General features: G+C 37.1%; 1 protein-coding gene and 1 non-coding gene across 3 annotated transcripts in view; one reads left to right on the top strand and one right to left on the bottom strand.

The window, feature by feature from the left end:
• CAST (calpastatin) overlaps positions 1-20,342 on the top strand; it is an 800,936-nt gene that overhangs the window by 209,354 nt on the left and 571,240 nt on the right. The gene's annotated exons all lie outside the window — the stretch shown is intronic.
• Positions 19,940-20,046, bottom strand: LOC116471986 (U6 spliceosomal RNA). Its single transcript, XR_004248916.1, has one exon. It is a non-coding gene; the product is annotated as a U6 spliceosomal RNA (small nuclear RNA).

Below are 20,342 nucleotides of genomic sequence, written 5' to 3'. Positions count from 1 at the left end.
TGCTCTGCCCTGAATTGAAGGTTCTTTGTATGCAGGAAGGGTTTAGTATGCAGAATTTGCACTGGGGGATTGAGGGGCAGCCAGGGTGGGGTTGGGGAACCAGGGCTCTCACTAGTAGCCTGTACTTTTTTCAGGCAGCTCATTCAGTATCTTTAGGTACCTGCGCTGGTTTTATCCTGCAGAGTGAATGCTGGGCTTCCTTTTATTCTGCATCAGAAGTCCTGGGGTGTGTTGAGTGTGTGTGAGTGGGGAAGGGAGATCAGAAAGTGTAGGTTCTTTAATGAAGGACATTGAATGACACCCTGTCTTCACTCTCCCTGATGCTGCCTGCCCACTCTGTGCCAAGAACCTTCCACAGAGTTCCCACTGGGGAATTAGGCGCCATCTTTGCTGTGGCCCCTTCTGCTGTCTCTGCTGCAGCCTCCCATACTCCATTTCACATGTCTGCAGGATTCTGTGTTCTGTTCCTTGGTATTTGTTGATTCATCTCTCTTCTTTTTGCGGTTAAGGCCTCATTCTCCTTTGAATTTCTTTATTGTCTTTTTGCGGCAACTTGTGTCCTCAGCTCACCATCTTTTAAAATTTATTTTTGGCAGTGTAATCCTTCATAGGTTTATTATTTTCATCCTTAATTTTTAACTTCAACCTTTTTTTAAATTCAGGAGTTACATGTGCGGGTTTGTTACTTGAGTATATTGCATGATGCTGAGGTTTGGATACAGATGATCCTGTCACCCAGGTACTGAGCATGGTATCTAGTAGTTTTTCAACCCTTGTCCCTTCCTTCCTCTCTCCTCTAGTAGTCCCCAGTGTCTATTGTGGCCATCTTTATGTCAATGAGTACCGAACATTGAGCTCCCACTTATAAATGACAGTATGGGGTATTTGGTTTTCTGTTCCTGTATTAATTCGCTTAGGATAATGGCCTCCAGCTGCAACCATGTTGTTTCAAATGATATGATTTCATTCTTTTTATATGGCTGCATAGTAGTCCATGGAGCTTACCATCTTGAACTAGAACTCCTTTCCCATATTTGTGCTGTGGGATGCTGGCTCCCAGTTTGCTGAGTACTTTAGCATATGCTAAAGGAAATGATTCTTGGAAAAGAGGAATGGGACTCTACAAGACTGTAAGAAATAGTACCTTCTGTATCTCAGCATAAGCAGAAAAACTACCATGGCCTGAGGCACTTTTGACTATATGTCCCAATATTAACAGACACTTGAGGTTACTTATATGCCAGGCATTATGCTAAGTACTTTACATATATTAATTCATTCAGTCCTAACAATAACAGTAAAAGGAAAGTACTAATAATTGTCCCCATTTTACCGTTGAGTAAGAAGATAAGTGACTTGCCTAAAAGGTTAAATGACTCATAAGTAAAATAGCCAAGATTCAAATTTCATCTCCAGAGACTAAGCTTTTAGCCTCTCTGCTACATTGCTTCCCATAATTATGTCATTAGCAAATAAACTGTGAGGATATAATAAAGATGGAGTATCAAATAATAGCTGAGATGGAGTCTCGCTCTGTCGCCAGGCTCACTGCAACCTCTGCCTCCCAGGTTCAAGCGATTCTCCTCCCTCAGTCTCCCGAGTAGCTGGGACTGCAGGCACACGCCACCACACTCAGCTAATTTTTGTATTTTTAGTAGAGATGGGGTTTCACCATGTTGGCCAGGATGGTCTCAATCTCTTGACCTCATGATTTGCCCACCTCGGCCTCCCAAAGTGCTGGGATTACAGGCGTGTGCCACTGGGCCCAGCCAGCTGATGGAATTTTTTAAAAAATAAAGATATTTTAAGAAGAGTCAAAAAACAAATATAATTTCATGGTGACAAGAACAGCTGAATTATGAAATTCTGACTACATAATTAAAAATATTTTCAATGGAACAAAAAATGGGAAAGTGGGTAAAGAACCCAGCATATTTGTGCTACAAGTTGTCTGATAAGGCTGGAGGGCCTTTACGTAAATTATAGATGAGAAAACATATAACTAAGGGGGATATAAGGGAATAGAATGAGAATTTCAAGAGAGTTAAAGTCAAGGATTAGCTGAGGCTCACAAAAACCACTAGAGACACCAGCAGCAATTTTTATAGCTATTTTCAGAACAATAGATAGATGAAAATTATAGGTCCAATGCTTGAGAATGATGGTATCATGTTAAAAGAAAACATTGCACTTCTGCTTTTCCTCGGTCTATACCAAGAATAATGATTGTTAAGCTGACAACATGGAAAGATTAATGCATTAAGATGTCTTTACAGCCATGATAAGAGAAGATTAACAATAACTTAAATATTTTAGATGAATTCAAACTTCTAGGCCCAGACAAATCACATTTTAGGAATAAACAATCTCATTGGGATGAACACAGAACTGACATATCCTTTTGAGAAATTTTATAGAACGGGAAAAATTCAAAAGAATGGAGAAAGGTACATATGACCCCAATTTTCAAAAGGAAGGATGTGATAGGTTGCATTAAGTGCTTAAAATATTTGCTACTTTTTTCTGCAGGCACCTTTCGGTGGGGCCTCTTTGTATGGGATTATTATACTTCCTACCCCATCAATGTCAGACTTGGCCATGTGTCTTGCTGGGGCCAGTGGAACGTGAGGAGTGACATTCCAAGCAAGAGCTACTTCCAAACAAAACCCTCAAGAACCACTGTGTTTTTGCCATCTTTCTTCTTTCTCTGCCACAAGACCAGTGGCATATTCCAGATAGGGGCTGCTTCTTCAGCCTGGGGTCTGGAATAAATGTGACATCAATTAGAGTGGCACAATGGGTATAAATCACAATGAGAAATACATGTTTGTCTTAAGCCACTGAGATTTTTAGGGTTGTTTATTAACATAGCACATTGTAGCCTATTGTAACTCTTATAGGAGGTAGATAGTAGATTATGAAAATTACTAACTAGTAATCTTAATGTTGATTTCCAGTAAATAAAAATTAATACATGTTTAATCAGAAAATTTGAGAGCTTATGGAAAAATTTTTATTGTCAATATAGTTTAAGCATATGTCAAACTACCATTATTCCTTTCTCCTTTTTTTTTTTTTGTTTCTGATAGCATTCTTAGAGGTCTGTGGAATGTTACAGATGCAGTGAAGTATGTTTTAAATGATGTATTTGAAAAAAATGCTTCATATTATCTTTTAATGTAAACTAATGTATATTTACTATGATATCATGCAGTATTTATTGTGACCATTTGTATTACGTCCTGCTGGGAACTGTAGAGATTTTAAATACGATACGGATGAGAATATAGGTAGGTGATTTCATAGCTGGATGAACAAGATACTGGGAGGGAAAACTTTAGGAAATAATCCTTTTGTTTTAACCTGTTGAAAAATACGTTATCAATTATTTGAATGGCAGCATTGATGTTATATTTATCAAGTTTACATATGACCCATTACATAAGATGCTCTCTGGAAAAGAGATTCAATGTGTTGTATGGCAAAATTCAAAATGACTATGATTTCTCAAAAAGATACTAAAATCAATCTGATATAATTTGTAACTTGAGGTTGTATAACTTGAATAAATGTATAACTCGAAGTTGTATTTTTAAGTAACAGTGGGATTGGAAGAAGGAGATCTGCTTGTTGGAATTCAGATGAAGCTAGATCGTTTGGATTGGTCCAAACATCAAAATAACATCAGCAGGATGTTCCTTCTGTAAAAGTGAAAGTGATCTTAAGCTATATTAATAGATGTTTGCATCCAGATGAAGGGATTGTTATATATTATTATGTAGTATTATGTCCAGTTCTGGATACTACTTTTTAACAGAAATATTGATAAAACCCAAGGGTTTTGGCATCAATGTATTGGATTCATTAATTTTTTAGGAAGAAGGAGGAAAAGTAGAGTTGAGCAGGTTGACCAATCATATCTAAGCCTAAAGCAGAGGACACCTGACCTGAGAAGAGAAAGACTAAAAGAGGAGCAGAGGATAAGAATTGCAGATATGACCATACCTAAAAGAAAGCATGCTAAACATTTACAGATCGAGATCTCCCTGGCTGCTTGGATACACCTGACTAGACTCCTGCTCTTTGAACCCTGTTCCCTGATGATATTAAGTTATACATACATAGAAGAGACACACTGAGTAAATGCACATCAGGAAAGTACTTTGCAAACCCGCATAATCATAGGAATTATTTGAGGAGCTTTTAAAAATGCAGATACTGAGACTAACCTCAGACGTGCTGAACCATCATTTCTGGTGATGGGCCCTGGGAATCTGCATGTTCTTAAAACAGGCTATTTTAATGATTTAAGATTCTAATAATTTGTGAGCCATGGCATCTTATGATGTGATGGGTGTTGAAGAAGCAGAGGTAGAATTAGAGAACATTGGTATATCAGCGAAGGAAACACAGCTATGGCACTGGTTCCCAGATTTCAGTCTTCAAGGATAAGTACAATTCTAAAAGAAATAGAAGTTCATCAACATAGGATTGCTGATTTTTTATTATAACAAACCTAGCAAACTATCTTTTATCCTTATAGTTTCATTTTTTAAAAAAAGAAATTAAATTTAAAAAGGGACTGGAGCAGGACATGATATAGAAAGTACAATCTTTTAGATTGAATAAACTTAGCCATATTGTTCTTATTTATTTTTCTCATTTCACCACGGACTGGTGACAGTTTCCTCACATTGTGGCATCATTTGCCATATCAGCATTTGAGGGCCACAGTGTAGGGTACATGCCACTCCATTGCTGTGCAGGGCTAAGTGGCTCATAAACTGGTTTAGGGACCTAGTTCTGGCAGTGGTGAAGAGGAAAGCCTTGGAAAGAGTGCATGGGTGGTGCAGTAAGATGCAGGCATACCTTGGATGATAAAAGATTTGAGAACAATTGTGGAAACCAGCTGTTTAGCTGTAGAGGAGAATACTTGTGGGGAACCCGAAAGCTATATTAAGACATGAAAGGCTTTCATATATAATAATCCTTGTTATGCCAGAGGGCAGAACTAGACCTATTCGAAGAAGTTGCTGGCAGACCCATTTCAGTTTAATATAAACAAAAGCTTTGGACAATCAGACTTTTCCAATAAAGGTTAACAAACTAGATAGAGATGTGATTACCCTCCTCCAGAAGAGCCCAACGCACTTCTGAGTCACAATTCATTAGGAATGTGGATGAAGGGATTCTGGAGTGAGTTGGAGGTTGGAATAAAATCACTATTTTCTAACCCTGGCAAGGCTTAATAAGACTTTGGAAGCCTTTTAAACAAATACTGATTCCTGGACCTCAACTTAGATCTGTAGGAACAGAATCTCCATGGACAGGGCTGAGGAATCCATATGTCCAGTGAGCTCCCAGGAAATTCTGTTAAGTTGTCTGCAGCCTTGGAAAACAGACAAAGTGAACTGCAAAATCTTGAAGTATCTGTGATGACAGATTCTATAAAATTCTTAAAGAGATAGCAATTTGTTATGGCATCAATATTTGAATATCTACTCAATATAACATTTTATTATTGGTTACTTACAAGTTATATTTGAAACAATCAGTTATCTGAACATCAACACAAACCAAAAGCATTTGATTGTTGTGAAACAAGGTTTACTTTGAGCTTGATAGAGGAATTAGCCCCAAATAATGAAAAGGAATCATGACCGAATTATAAAATACGGATGTGCAAATTGCCAAAGAGATAACATGTTCATGCCAAAATTTTTTATTTACAAGATCAGCAACTCATTCTTTCCAGTCTCAAATCACATATTAGTTTAATATGGCATTAAATACAGGCATTTAATACGGCATTAAATTCCCTTGAAAGATCATTTTTATTGGGTCCTTTGTTATTTTGAAATGATTTTTCATTTTCATGAATTTTCATTCTGTTACATTCAATAGTTAGAGTGACTATTCTAGTAATTGAATAGGGCAGAATGGAAGCATAGCCCCACATTCCTCTGATAGACTGGTTTTCAGAGTCTGCAGTTTTGAACTGGACAGTTATCTCTATTAAGTTTCTATCCCAGACTCTGTGTAGATTGTCTGAAAGATTTTCAACCGTTAATGGAAGGCTGGGATCTGAATTACAGGCATAAGAAACTAGACAGAAGCCATCAATCAATTGAATATCTAGATCATTGCTTAACATTGTTTGAATTTCTAACCACAGAGAAAAATTTTCCTAATACCCTTTCAGCCATTCAACCCTTTCGAAGTATATTCTCATAAACACATTTTTCTTTTCTTCTTTTTGCATCTGGGTTCTGTTTGCTTATTATTTATTTACTTATTCAACAGATACCTAATGGGAGCTTACTTTATGCCAGGCACAAAATACTAAGTGCTGAGTAAATAAGATCCCTGTTCTCATGTATGTTCTAATAAGGGGAAAATGATAATAAACTTGCAGATAAATACATAAGAATTTTAGTTAGTGACAGATTATTGGGGGAGCCTTTTATAGATGGGGTAGTTTGAAAAAGGTAGTAATACTTGAGCCAGGACTTGAGCGCTGTGAGCAGCTGTGAGGAAGAAATAGCCAGTGCAAAGGCCCTGCGGCAGGAACCAGCTGGGGAATGAAAGGACAGTGTAGCACCATTATAATAAAAAAGTGGGGATACAAGATGAGGTCAAAAAGAAGGCAAGGGCCAGGTAATGCAGGGTCCTACAGGTCATGGTAGAAATTTGAATTTCTTCTAAATGTGATATATCTAATCAGGGAGCAAAATACCTTTTTATCTTATAAAAATAACTCAGGCTCTGTGTAGAGAATCGAGCATGGTCAGGTAAGAGTGGAGTGAGGAAGAGCAGCTAGCAGGCTGTTACATTAGTTCAGTCTAGGGATGATGACTGCTTGTTAGAGTAATGCTTTTGACTGAAGGATTGATATGAAAATCATGCATATGCCTTTTAACAGACATTCTCAATTAAGAAGGCCACAACTATGACTCTTACAAAATGATTCTTGAACTTGTATTTTTTGGCCTTTATGTTCACATGTTCAGCACTTTCATTAGTTTCATTTCTCCCTGCTGTTAGGCCACTGCCCCCTTCAGCTGAGAACCACCGGGTTAGGTGATAGGTCAGGGCAACTTATTTTTTATCAGGCTAGAGGCATCTGTCCCAGTTCAAATCTAGAGACCAACCCTTACTTGTTTCTGCCATTCCCTTATATTTTCCCACAGCCTTCTCTTTCTCAGTTTCTCCTGCTTAATTTTCTGTCCCAAGTGGAACGCAGGCTCCCAACTTCTCCCCTACTCAGCTGTCTACTCTGAAAAACACCCAGATGTCAGTTTTCATGCTGCTTTTCTGAGGGGTTTATTTTTGTCGTAGAGGAATACAGAGATGAATACAAATTTTAAAAACTGTAGAAAACTCCTCAAGTTATTTTACCCAAGGAAGGGAAAGTGGGGAAGTCACTCTCCTTTTCATTAAACCTTAAGTACAGCTGGAAGGGGTTGGACAGATTTTCAACACTTCTTTTTTTAAAAGGGAAGTCATATGTTGACATGACTGTTGACAAGAATATAATAAAACCTAACATTTACCGAGCCATTGCTATGTGCCAAGCATTGTTGTAGGTATCTTCAAACTGAGGCATGTCCTATTGCTACCCCCTTCACAAATGAGAAAACTGAGGCACAGGGACATTAAGTAATTGGCTCCAGGTTAGGGGCCAACCTAGACATTTTTTGGTGTGTGTGTGACAGAGTCTTGCTCCGTCACCCAGGCTGGAGTACAATGGCGGGATCATGGCTCACTGCAGCCTCAACCTTCTGGGCTCAAGTGATCCTCTCATCTCAGCCTCTCAAGCAGCTGGGACCACAGGTGTGCACCACCACACTTGGCTAATTTTTGTATTTTTTGTAGAGATGGGGTCTCACTATATTGCCCAGGCAGTATAGTGTCAAAACTCCTGAGCTCGAGCTGTCAGCCTGCCTTGGCCTCCCAATGTGTTGTGATTATAGGTGTGAATCACCACGCTGGCCCAACCTAGAAATTAAACAGGTTTTTCCCTTCTCTAGGCAGTGCTGCCACTCCAGGTGAGACGACTTGGCAATCTGTAGAGAAGGCGGCCTTTGCAGAGATGGGCTGATGAGGGGCTGGTCACACATCCTGCCTCCCAGGCCCTCCTCCTGTCTCTGTCCCCTCCATGCTCAATCTGGTTTTACCTGTGGACTTCATTTAGTGTACCTCTCACTTAGGCCGTTTTTGGCAAGTATCTCTATAAGTGAATAGTTGCAAAAATTAAAAGAAATATGCCCTTTCCCTTTGCCCCTCCCTTTGTCAGTGAATTTCTGACTTAGGCTGTCTCATACTTATTTGCTTTAATAGCTGCTGTCTGCTTCTCTGTGGATACTTACATTGTTTCTGAAGTGGGTACCAGGAAAGCAGTGCTCCCCAAGCTGTGGGGAGATAAGGCTTTCCTCCACGTGGCTGTCCTCCTCCTTGTGTGCTGGGCACATTCATTTATCAGCCTGTCCTTCTCACAGGTATCCTCTTGGTCACAGCAGGCTCCAGGAGATTACTTGTCTCACTACTGAATTTTCTTTATATGATTTTTTTCTAAGTATGTATGAAATTATAGTCTTGAACTTTCCTTTTTCATACACAAACTAATCATTATGAAGCCCAATAATGATCCCTGAGGGAAAAACCACATGGAGCAAAAGGGCTCAGACGTGGAGTGAGGGTGTTTGACAAGACATCGTTCCCGGACCTGTGGATACAATTCTCTCCAGGGGTCAGTAAACTACATTTTTATGACTTGAATTTGTTTTTCAGGATATTACATCATAGTTTCCCCAAAGCACAATTGTGTGCTGTCATGTCCATTTTTCATGTTCCATATCATTCCTAGACTTAAAATTGTAAGCTTTGAGCATCATGTCTTACTGGTCTTATGACTTAAACACAGAAGAGGTGAAGGTTTAAAGAAAAACCAGACATACTCCATGAACCAAAGGGACTGGTTTTCTATCTCTTTGATAAAAACCCTTTGACCTTATTCTCATGGGTTATGTGACTATGGGGTGGTCAACTTGATTATTTTCCCTTTAGTATAATAAAAGAGTGTGTAGGAGAGATTCTCTTTAAATTTGAGATTTAAGTATGATTTATCTCACAAGATAGAAGATGGATATATCTCATCATTTCATTTTTGAGAAAGAAAGGCTTTAGTGTTCATTGTTTAAGTTAAAGCAGTCCTGTTCTTGGGCCAAGAATAAGAAAAAAGAACAAAGGAAAGGACTGGAAACATTTACTTCTCAAAAAAGGATGAGAAATCTTACTTTCTGTCTTCTAGTAAAAATCTGTTCTTCAGAAAGATTCGACCAATCTTTACAGCGGAATCTCCCAATTTTTGATGTATCTATTTTTTTGGTCTGTTTGCTTCTATTTAAAATACATAATGAATTTTGTTCCAGAAAAAAAATTTAAGGCCACATATTATACAATAAGAAAATAAATTTTAAAATAAGTAATTGAGAACATTAGGATGACTTTAAATAGTCAGAGTTTTGGTTTTCAGAGAAAAGGGGAAATAACTGTATTTTGTTGTTGTTAGAAAACTCTTATTTTACCTTGAAATCTTAGCAGAGCAGGGATGGGATGGGGTCACTAACTCCACCTACAGCAGACCAACCTTTCAACACATGTTAATAATTTTATGGTGAAAATATTTTTCTCTCTCAGCTTGTTTGAGCATTTAGTACAGTTTACTATTCCAGCTTTAGTTCTCTGGTAGCCTTCTCTTTGGTTACTTATTAACCTCCCTTTAAAGTACAACTTAGTCTAGAAAGGTACAAAGTTCAGTTACTGTTACTATTGTTCTTGATTATGATAATAAATAAGGCCACTGTATAACTTGAAATGCCTTCTGAAACATAATATTTGTAGATAAAACAGCTAGCCTGGGGGGCACCGGCTCTGAACACCAGCTTTCTCAGAGGTAACCCTGCAGTAACAGGACAAAGCTGCCCATGTGAATGGGAAGTTTGCATGATACCTGTGCCCCAAATCGCCCATATGCTTCACTCCCATCTTCTACCTTCTCCTTTCTCTATTATTATCCTTGTAAGGATAGGATGTCAAAGGAGATCAAATATTGCCCCAGGGGAATCCAGAAGGAAGAAAGCAGTAGATGTCCTCCTCTCTATAGATACGTCTATTTTGAAATTCATTGAAGATGATGATTGCTCAGAATCCAGAATTCAAACCGAAAAAGGGGGAAGTCAGTTTTCCCTCATTTGGAGTAGTGGAAAAAGTTACCCTAGAACACTAGAGTAAGTTTCTAGATGCTATATCTGCCAACCAGAAAGAGACTGTGTCCCTTACTTGCCTTCCCAGAACCTAGAACAGTACCTGGAGCATCATATGTGTTCAATAAACAGATAATGAGTGCAATGGGAGCTCTAAGGTACTTTTTAGATACAGAATATCCTTTAATTCCTACCTATTAATTGATTGAACACAAATAAGCTCCTGCTTCTTATTATACTGTGTTGATCAAGGATGCTCAACTCTGGAATCTAATTGCCTGCATTCAAAACATGTCTTCCTCACTTACTAGCTGTATAATATGGGGAAATTGCCTAGTTCCTCTGTGGCTTAGTTTCCTCAATGTAAAGGGGTTGTTAGGAGAAGTAAATGACATATTAAATGCTTAGCACAGCACTAGACACCCTTAGCCTAATAAATGTTGGCCAGCAGCCACAGTATGTTAGCCCCAGCTTAAGTCTGATCTACTATAAAACTATAAAGGAAGGTTCTTTTTGGCTAGAAATAATAGGAACTTAAGGGAGTTAAACAGATTCACATCTACGTGTGGCTTTTCAAGTCATGTAATAATAAAAGAGCATTGAAAAGGACTGCTTTCCAGAGAAAAGTAGGCAGATATCAAAAGTATTTTTGAGTCAGGAATAAATGTTGGTGAATTAGTCTCTTCAAAGAGATGTTTAGAATTATCTGCAATAAAATGAATTATTTTCCTACTATAATAAAAAATAAAAATAATTTTAAAAGCTCTATGAGATTTCACTTTGAAGTTATTTTTCTTTAACAAACATGCCATTCACTCAACAACTATTTATTTAGCAACTATATGCTAAGTGTTGTGTTTGGTGCTAGTGCAGGAAAACGAAAAAGGAATAGAGCCTGTTTCTAATGAGTTTAGAGAATAAATATTTAGCTAAATAGTACTCTCCAAAATAGTTATCCTAGGATCCTGCACATTAATTCCATTAATTGCTGCTGTTGCTCGACACTTTCAAACAACTCTTGGGCAATGCCTTCAGAATCAGCGCACGAGCCACACAGAAACAGCAATGGCCACTTTACTTTTTGAAAGGACCAATATTCAGTGGATATTAAGAACCCATATTCTCCTTTATTGGTTGGTAAATGCCACAGCTCAGAAACTCCAAAGTGCCCACTTATCCCCACTCCTACATTTTTCCCTATGGGACCACCTAGAACATTTCAAACACCTCGTAATCCAGCTACTGTAGCGTTAATACATGGATCTGGGTTAAGGTCCTCCAGGTCCCTGCTCCAATACCACCAGTTCTGACTGCTGTGTGTTTGGCCTTAGCTATTGTTGAATATGTTGAATACTACCCCAACATAAAGTGTCACAGTGCATCCCCCAATCTACTGTCCTGTTCTTTCTCCTTGATGCCCCCAGGGCCCCATCTCCTACGGTAGGTTGTTTTTAATTATTGATGAGACAAATCTGACTTTAAGGGGCAAAGTTTGGCTACCTTTTGAGATATTTGTTTAAAATAAGATGAAATAGCCTAAAGGCAGTTCCAAAAGAGAGGTCCTAAAATTGTTCTGAGCAAAGGGAAATGTCACTGAAACTAGTCTGAGGTCTCCCAAGGTGACTACGTAGAGGGGATGACATTCATTTTGTATGTAAATGCTGGTGCTTTTATGAATACAACCAATGATATCAGGCCAATTACTTTATCTTGCATATTAGATGAATGTCTAATTTTAGAAGAGTTGTATTTTAAAGTCACAAAATCTTCACTTAGGAGCATTCTTAAAACCTAATACATTTTTTTCCAGTCAATATGATATTATTAACATATAAGGGGTAGGATAGGCATATTTATCCCAGTAGCATTTTGGAATTCCTAATACCTAGATATAAAAATAAAATAACAATGAATATTTTTTCCAGTGACATTATGATTCAGAATTATTCAACATTATATAAAATATGACATAATTGTGGAGGAAAGAGTTTTTCTCATGGGAAATGTAAATTCAGAAGAGAGTTGTAATAGGTTATGCTTATTTTTAATAGGATGACTTGTATGAGAGGATTTATTTAATTTTGCTTTGTTATAAGACAGAAAACAAAAATACAAATTAGCAAAACAAAACAAAACTTTCTGAAGACAAAACTATTACTGATCGGTGGGACAGTTTTTGAAAGGCATGAATATCTGGTATTTGTGCAAAAGACAGCAATGACTTTAGGTCGCATTGGCTGGAAAGTTGATAAATGGTGCTTAACCGAAAGTTTTACTCATTCAGCTGCTAAATCAGTGGTATGAAAATTAGATCTTTTTCTGTAATGATAGTGAATACAGTAGATAGCATTAATTCCTCCTATAATATTGACTGTTGAACTGAGAAGTATTTGTTGAATGAATGAGTGCATAGTTTATCATTATTAAGAATTATATATCTTTTTGAATCCTTTCTTAGGACTTCATTTATTTTAAAGATAATAATTTTTATTGATTTTTCTTGCAAAAATAATTACAAGTTCATATAAAATTTCTACAACTGAGATAAGCAAAAAGATTACTCACAGTTCCCACCATCTGTAAATAATCACCTTAGCATCTTTGTGTGTGTCTTGACATCTATTTTCTGTTTTTTTAGGTGTAGGTGTATATGTGACTGTGTTTGATTTACAAAAAAAGATCACATTATGCACAACCTTTTTTTTTACGTAATATATCGTGATCATCTTTCCACATATGCCCTTAAATAGTCTTCTACAGCATTATGTTTAGCGACTGCATTGTTTCACCAGTCTTCTGTTATTGGGCATTTAGGTTGCTTTTAATCTTTTCATTATTATGGTGTAGAGACTTTTAGCTATTCCAAGAAGTTTTTTTTTTTTGGTTTTTTGTAGAATTATTTCCTTGGGCAGCTTAGTTAAGTCTGTGGATCCCTTCTCAGAATAATGTGTTCTTTTTCATAAAAAATACAGGGTTACAAAGGACACAAACTATATTGAAAGGTTTACCAAAATATTTTTTAAATTTGTGACATATGTGTTTATTTATAAACATTTGATCTAGTGGCACATCTAATTTTAACTAGTGATGAGCATAAATGAATTTTGATATACCTGAAACAATTAAAATGCAATATAAAAGTAGCTGCTGTTCTGTTTATTTCATTGTGATTTACTGCTTACATTAATAATAGAAGAAAATGCTAAATTTCAGTTAGAGGTTAATTAAAATAAATATATGCAATATTTTTCCTGTCTAAACTCGTGGATCACTTGATTTTATCCGCAAATCCTCATAGCCACATACCTCAGATTAAGAACCTCTGTGAATATATCAGATGAACTTGGAAGCATTTAATAATAATAATAATAAGGGAGAAGTACCTATGTTCCCCAAACATGTGCAATACGGACTTTAAAAAGTTGGTACTAAACTTGGTGAAACTGATGGAGGTTGAGAAAACATAATCTGTAACACAAATAGACCGGGCTGATGAGTAATGGTAGAAGAAACCTAGGAGGAGTTGTGGGAAGCTAATTATGAGTAGGGTTTCGAAGGAATGGAACAGCAGAGAAAAACCCTGCTATTTCAGGCTTCTAATGAAAAGACATTGTGTTATTGAAAAGGGGAGAGTGATCTTTTCTCTTAACTTAGTAAAACCCAAATGTCCCAGTCTCAACAACCAATGACTGCCATGTATTTTCTTATTTCCTCTTAATACCCAAGTGATATGAACCCCAGTCTGTCAGACCAGCCTGATTGTAGGAAACTGGCCCCTTCTCTCATAGGTTCAATCCGCTTTCCAGCACCAAGTGGGTGCTGGTTTGAGTGTGTGCAGGATAGAGCAGCTGTTTCCTGATGTTTTATTTAGGCTTTCTACGAAGCTACCACACAGCTATCTCTGTTGTAATGACCTTTGTGAGGTCTCTACACTGATGCACAAAGTTGATTTTACCATCTCTATGACTCTTGGGTAAGGAGGACAGGGGTTCTCTTTGTATACTTAGCTACTTTGTCCAAAGTGAAAACTAGGTCCTCTCCTAATTCCACACAGTAGAAACCAGGCTACAAGTTCCCACAAAACTTCGTGGAGCATGGAGTGTGGGCAGGGGTAATGCTGGGAAGTACCACACAGAATAGATGACATCCAGGACATCCTCTAGCTCTGTCCCAGGGTTGCTAAAGGGACTGCCCACCCTCTAGCTCAGTCTGGGAGTGTTTAAATCCTCCCAGAGGCCCACAGAAAGAAGTGAGTTTTCCTTCTCCAGTGAAAGTCCCCCTGCCCCTGCCCCCAGAATCTGTATATTTTCAGTTCAGGCTTCTCCTAGGATTGACGGTGGGAATACCATATCGGGAAGACTCCAGCTGTACCTATAGAGGTTGGCCTATGATCTTCAGGGCTACACATAATTTGCATCAGAATTTATTAGTCTAGCATCTATATATTCTGGATTATTTAGTCCTAAATAACATCACGAGTATGAATTCCAAAGTTCAGCCTGTTTCTTTTTTCCATTTCCTTTCCAGTATGTGGTAAAGCTTATATCTGCACATCCTTTTTATAGTCTTTAAATTCAAGTCTTCTCAAACAACTGATGTGACAAGGACAAATACGCCATCTCTTTTGTTCATTTTCTAATTCAGTGGTTTGTTTTTTCACTCTTGAGTTTTAAGAGTTCTTTATACATTCTAGATACTAGCCCTTTGTTAGATATGTGGTTTGCAAGTATTTTCTCCCCAGTCTGTAGCTTGTCTTTTCAGCCTTTTTATGGCCTTTTGCAGAGCAAACATTTTCATTTTGATGAAGCCCACTTTATCAATTTTTCCTTTTATGAATCGTGCCTCTGGTGTCAAGTCTAAGAACTCTTTTTTAAAACTTTTATTTCAGGTTCAGGGTACATTTGCAGGTTTGTTCTATAAATAAATTGTGTGTTATGGGGGGGTAGTGTACATATGATTTCATCACTTAGGTAATAAGCATAGTACCTGATAGGCAGTTTTTCAATCTTCACCCTTCTCCCACCCTGCACAAGTAGGCCTCCGTGTCTCTTGTTCCCTTGTTTGTGTCCGTGTTTACTCAATGTTTAGCTCCCACTTATAAGTGAGAACATTTGGTGTTTGGTTTTCTGTTACTGTGTTAGTTCATTTAGGAAAATGGTCTCCTGCTCCATACATGTTGCTGCAAAGGACATGATCTCATTCTGTTTTTATGGCTGTGTAGTATTCTGTGGTATATATGTACCACATTTTCTTTATCCAGCCTATGACTGATATTATGACTGATAGGCATTTAGGTTGATTACATGTCTTTGCTATTGTGAATAGCACTTTGAAAAACATACATGTGCATATGTCTTTATAGTAGAATGATTTATATTCTTTTGGGTATGTACCCAATAATGAGATTGCTGGGTCAAATGGTAGCTCTATTTTTAAGTACTTTGAGAAATCACCAAACTGCTTGAAATTAGTGGCTGAACTAATTTACAACAGTGTATAAGTGCTCCCTTTTCTCTGCAGCCTTGCCATCATCTGCTATTTTTTTTTTTTTTTTACATTTTAATAGCCATTCTGAATGGTGTCAGATAGTATCTCATTGTGGTTTTAATTTGCATTTTTCTAATGATTAGGGCTGTTGAGAGTTTTTTGAATGCTTTGTGGCTATGTATATATCTTCTTTTGAAATGTGTTTATGTCTTTTGCCCCCTTTTCAATGGTGTTATTTGTTTTTAGATTGTTAGGTACCTTATCGATTATAGATAGTAGACTTTGTCAGATGCATAGTGTGCAAATATTTTCTCCTGTTGTGTAAGTTGTCTATTTACTGTGTTGATAGTGTCTTTTGCTGTTCAGAAGCTCTTTAGTTTAATTAGGTCCCCCTTGTCAATTTTTGTTTTTCTTACAATTGCTTTTGGCATCTTCATCATAAAATCTCTGCCAAGGCCTATGTCTAGAATGGTATTTCCTAGGTTTTCTCCTGGGATATTTATAATTTTTGGTTTTATATTTAAGTCTTTAATCCTTCTTGAGTTGATTTTTGTATATGGTATAAGAAAGGGGTCCAGTTTCAATCTTCTGCATATGGCTAGCCAGTTCTCCCAGAACAGTTTATATAATAAGCAATTCTTTCCCCATTGTTAATTTCTGTCAGTTGTGTCAAAGATCAGGTGGTTGTAGGTGTGTGGCTTTATTCCTGGGCTCTCTATTTTGGTCCTTTGGTCTATATGTCTAATTTTGTACCAGTATCATGCTGCTTTAATTACTGTAGTCTTGTGGTACAGTTTGAAGACAGATAATGTGATGCCTCCAGCTTGTTCATTTTGCTTAGGATTGTCGTGGCTATTTGGGCTGTTCATATTGGTTCTATATGAGGCTTAAAATAGTTTTTTCTAATTCTGTGAAAAATGTCATTGGTAGTTTGATAGGAATAGCATTGAATCTGTAAATTGCTGTGGGCAGTATGGCCATTTTAACAATATTGATTCTTCCTATCCATGAGCATGGAATATTTTTCTATTTATTTGTGTCATCTCTGACTTCTTTGAGCAGTGTTTTGTAGTTCTTCTTGTAGAGATCTTTCATCTCCATGGTGAGCTTCATTCCTAGGTATTGTATTTTTTTGTGGCTATTGTAAATAGGATCACATTCTTGGTTTGGCCCTCAGCTTGCACATTATTACTGAATAGAAATGCTACTGATTTTTGCACATTGATTTTGTATCCTGAAACTTTGCTGAAGTTGTTTATCAGATTTAGGAGCTTTTGGGCAGAGACTATAGGATTTTCTCAGTATAGAATCATATCATTTGCAAACAGAGATAGTTTGACTTCCTCTCTTCCTATTTGGATGCCTTTTATTTCTTTCTCTTGCCTGATAACTCTGGCTAAGATTTCCTGTACTGTGTTGAAAAGGAGTGGTGAAAGGGGGCATTTTTGTCTTGTTCTAGTTCTCAAGGGGAATACTTCCAGCTTTTGCCCATTCAGTAGGATGTTGGCTGTGAGTTTGTCATAGATAGCCCTTATTATTTTGAAATATGTTTCTTCAATGCCTGGTTTGTTGCAAGTTTTTAACATGAAGGGATGCTGAATTTTATTGACTGCCTTTTCTGCATCTATTGAGATGATCCTGTGGTTTTTGTTTTTCATTCTGTTTATGTGATGAATCACATTAGTTTGTGTATGTTGCACCAATCTTGCATTCCAGGGATAAAGCCTACTTGATGGCAGTGTGTTAGTTTTTTGATGTACTGCTGGATTTGGTTTGCTATTATTTTGTTGAGGATTTTTGCATCTACGTTCATCATGGATATTGGCCTGAAGCTTTTGTTGATGTTGTGTCTCTGCCAGGTTTTGGTATCAGGATAATGCTGGCTTTATAGAATGAGTTGGGGAGGAGTCCCTCCTTTTCAACTTTTTGGAAGAGTTTAAGTAGAAATGGTACCAGCTCTTCTTTATGTGTCTTGTAGAATTCAGTGTGAATCCATCTGGTTCTGGGCTTTTCCTGGTTGTTAGGCTTTTTATTAGGGATTCAATTTTGGAACTCATTATTGGTCTGTTCCGGGTTTGAATTGCTTCCTGGTTCAGTTTGGGAAGTTGTATGTTTTCATGAATTTATCTATTTCTTGCAGGTTTTCTAGTTTGTATATAGGTTTTCTAGTTTGTGTGCATACACGTGTTCATAATAGCCTCTGATTTTTTTTTTTTTTTTTTTTGGTATTTCCATGGGCTCAGTGGTAATGTCCCCTTTGTCATTTCTGATTGTGTTTATTTGGATCTTCTTTTTTTTCTTAGTCCAGCTAGCAGTAAATATATCTTATTTATCCTTTCAAATAGCCAACTTATGGTTTTATTGATCTTTTGTATGCTTTTCTGCATCTTAATTTCTTTCAGTTCAGTTCTGATTTGGTTATTTCGTGTTCTGTTAGCTTTAGGATTGATTTGCTCTTGTTTTTCTAGTTCCTCAAGGTGTGATGTTAGGTTGTTAATATGAATGAGATCTTTTTAACTTTTCAGTGTGGGTGTTTGATGCTATAAACTTTCCTCTTAATACTGCTTTAACTGTGTCCCAGAGATTCTGGTATGCTATATCTTTGTTCTCATTAATTTCAGAGAATTTCCTGATTTTTGCTTTAATTTCATTGTTTACCCAGAAATCATTCCAGAGAAGCCTGTTTAATTTCCATGTAATTGTATGGTTTTGAGTAATCTTCTTGGTACTGTTTTCCATTTTTATTGCACCATGGTCTGAGAGTGTGTTTGGTATGATTTTTTTTTTAATTTGCTGAAAATTGTTTTATAGCTGATTATATGGTCAATTTTAGAGTATGTGACATGTGCAGATGAGAAGAATGTATGTTCTGCTATTTTGGGGTATGGAGTTCTGTAGACATCTGTTAGGTCTATTTGGTTACATGTTGAGTTCAGGTCCTGAATATCTTTGTTAGTTTTCTGCCTTAATGATTTGTTTATTACTGTTGGTGGGATGTTGACATCTCCTATTATTATTGTATTGTTATCTATGTCTCTTCACAGGTCTCTAACAACTTGTTTTATGAATCTGGGTGCTCCTGTGTTGGGTGCATATATATTTAGGGTAGTTAGGTCTTTCTGTTGAATTGAACCTCTTACCATTATGCAATGCCTTTGTCTCTTCTGATTTTTGTTGGTTTAAAGTCTGTTTTGTCTGAAATTAGAATAGGAGCCCCTCCCTTTTTCTTCTGTTTTCCATTTGCTTGGTAGATTTTTTTCCATCTGTTTACTTTGAGCTTATTGTGTCATTGTATGTGAGATGGGTCTCTTGAAGACAAGATACAGTTAGGTCTTACTTCTGTATCCAGCTTGCCACTCAGTGCTTTTTAATTGCGCATTTAGTAGATTTACCTTCAAGATTAATATTGATATGTGCAGATTTGATCCTGTCATCATGTTGTTAGCTGGTTATTATGCAGACTTGATTGTGTAGTTGCTTTATAGTGTCAATGGTCTATGTAATTAAGTGTGTTTTTGTGGTGGCCAGTAAGTCTTTTATTTCCATATTTAGCACTCCCTTAAGGACTTCTTGTAAGGCAGGTCTGGTGATAATTAATTCCCTTAGCATTTGCTTTTCTGAAAAGAATCTTATTTCTCCTTTACATATGAAGTTTAGTCTGGCTGGATATGAAATTTTTTATTGGAGTTTCTTTTCTTTAAGAATATTGAATATAACCGCACCTCCCCCCACACCCCACCCAGTCTCTTCTGGCATGAAGGATTTCTGCTGAAAAGTCCACTATTAGCCTGTCAAATTTCCCTTTGTAGGTGACCTTCCCCTTCTGTCTTCCTTTATATTTTTCCTTTTATGTCAATCTTGGAAAATCTGAAGACTATGTGTCTTGGGGGTGGTCATCTTATACAGTATCTTACAGGCATTTTCTGCATTTGAATGTTGGCCTCTGTAGTGAGGTTGGGGAAATTTTCATGGATGATATGCTCAAATATGTTTCCAAGTTGCTTGTTTTCTCTCTCCCTTTCAGGGATGCCAATGAGTCGTAGATTTGGTCTATTTATGTAATCCCATAATTCTCGGAGGTTTTGTTTTCATTAAGATATTGTCTTTTCTTTATGTTTGTCTGACTGAGTCAGTTCAGAGAACCAGTCTTTGAATTCTAAGAGTCATTCCTCAGCTGGGTCTATTTTGAAAATATGGAACGCCTCATGAATATGTGTGTCATCCTTGTTCAGGGGCCATGCTAATCTTCTCTGTATCATGCCAGTTTTAGTATATGTGCTGTCAAAGAGAGCACAAATCTAAGAATTCTTTGCCTGCACCTCAATCCCAAAATTTTTATCCAATTTTTTTCTAACATAGAATGCAAAACAGTTTTGCAAATTACACTTAAGTCTGCAATCCATTTTGGGTTAATTTTTATGTGTAATAAAATGTGAGGTGTATGATGAGGTTCATATTTATTTGTTTTCCTATAGACGTGCAATTGCTCCAGCGCCATATATTGAAAAGGCTGTTCTTCCTCCATTGAATTGCTTGTGCACTTTCATCAAAAGTCAGTTAAGCATATTTGTTTAGCTCTATTTCTGGGTT

The sequence above is a fragment of the Hylobates moloch genome, unplaced genomic scaffold, assembly GCF_009828535.3.
Source record: "Hylobates moloch isolate HMO894 unplaced genomic scaffold, HMol_V3 SCAFFOLD_6, whole genome shotgun sequence".
NCBI classification, from domain to species: Eukaryota; Metazoa; Chordata; class Mammalia; order Primates; family Hylobatidae; genus Hylobates; species Hylobates moloch.
This window is presented reverse-complemented; position numbering and strand designations above follow the sequence as displayed.